Raw genomic sequence first — 1,894 nt, 5'->3', positions numbered from 1 at the left:
AATGAAACGGAGATCCTGCTGTCGGTGGGAACTTTGCAAAAAGAATTCGTTTCTGACATATCTCCACAGGTACATTTACTCAGCCGATGGGAGTGACTTCTAGTCACAGGGGCAGATTGCACTTGGGGAGGGTTGTCTGCGCAGTTGTGTTCCTGGAGGATTTAATTTCACTCTCATTCCTTTGCTTATAATGTGATGTCTACACACACACACACACACACACACACACACACACACTTTTTGTTCAAAAAGGAATTGTAATCCAATGCTTTTATCTTTTTTATTTCCTTAACTACACATCTTCACCTTCTCCGCTCTCCTGCTGATCTAAGAGATTTATTTGGTTCAAGGATTTAACCTGATTCTCTTGCCAGATTTCAAGGAAGAAAGATTTAAAAGAACAAAGCACGGGATTGGGGGTGGGGTGGGGGGGAGTATCTATTTGGAAGACAAGTAAAAACGCATTCCTTCAAATGAGATTAATTACCTTTAAAAAAAGCTTTGCAAAACAAAAATATTTTAGTCTCTTGGTGACTTTAAAGTTTATTTTATGGCTTCTAAAGGAAATCTAGTACACCTACAGTCTGGAGCAACACACGCAGGGAGGGCCACACAGTCACATTGACTTTGAAACGCACGAGGTATTATACATAGTCACAAACCCTTGCAGTCACTTGGAGTTACGCACCCTTCTCCGAACGGATCACAAACTCTGTCTAACCTAATCACTTTGGTTGGCCTCTTTCCGCTGGAGACCAGAGCAAGCCACTGCCTGGGAAGAACTGGAAGGAAGCGAGAGACTTTGAGCGGAGGAGAATTTTCCACAGTTCCCCAGGACCCTTTGAGAGTCTGATCCCCTAGCCCCGCTCTTCCAGCTCAGAGACGGCCAGGCACTACTGTGGGCTGAGTCTAGCTTCAGGCTGGCACCTCGTTTAGCGTGGCAGATGCGTTCCAGCACCCAGGCCCATACACTCCCAGTTTATGCCGGTGTTTAGGGAGATGTCCCCTCCCCCTGACCTTTCTCTATCAGAAACCAGACGGTCGCCTGCAGCTCGGTCCCGGAGGCTGCAGAAGGGGGGGAGGAGGAGGAGCCCGGCAGAGAGAGGCAGGCTTGACTAGGATCCGCCTGCCTTATCACTCAAACATCTGCGCCCAGTTTCTTCCTCTTTCTGATCGCTGCAGATGACAAGGGGAGTGGAGTGGACTGAGGCGGAAAAAAAAAAGTTATGTCATAAAAATATAAAACAGTGCTGTGACTCACCTGCTCTTAGCCGCAGGTAGAGTTTCGTGGCAGCGCCTCCGTTCTGCTAGCCAGGAGCCCGGGTCGGCCTAACGTCACTCTGCTCGGCTGATTCAGATGACTGGGTGTCTAGTGACGAGGCAAAAGTGGGGCTTTTCCCCTTTCCAAGCCCAAAGCCCGGGAAGTGGGGGTGGTCTCCCAGGGTTGAACTTTGGGACAGGAATGGGGAACAGGGGAGCAAAGGAGCCGAGTGGACCAAGGAGTCGTAGTCAGGTCCAGAGGGTGGTGAGCACCTCTAGGAGCGAACTCGGGGTCATTCAGCGAGCATGATCCGTGAGCTGAGGCCACCACCCCGGTCCTTCTCCCGCAGCGCAACTCGGGTCTAGAGCCCTGGCCTGTCCTCCAGGCACCGCCTATTTTTCTTTTTCTTCTTCTTTTTTTTTTTTTTTCTTTTTTCCTTTTCCAAAGGGGGTCACTCACACACCCGCCCCATTTTCCTCTTTCCCTAGCCGCGAGGCTTAAACCAATTATATTGCTTTGTAAACAAAGTGAGGGCCAGGTTTGGGGGAGGGGGAGGGCGGGAGGGGCGCGGGGGGCGCGCGGCGCTGGCGCGGCGGGGCGGGAGGCGCGGCGGCTGGACTGGCGGGCGGCCGC

This window comes from Mastomys coucha, unplaced genomic scaffold (genome assembly GCF_008632895.1).
Source record: "Mastomys coucha isolate ucsf_1 unplaced genomic scaffold, UCSF_Mcou_1 pScaffold6, whole genome shotgun sequence".
NCBI lineage: Eukaryota > Metazoa > Chordata > Mammalia > Rodentia > Muridae > Mastomys > Mastomys coucha.
This window is presented reverse-complemented; position numbering follows the sequence as displayed.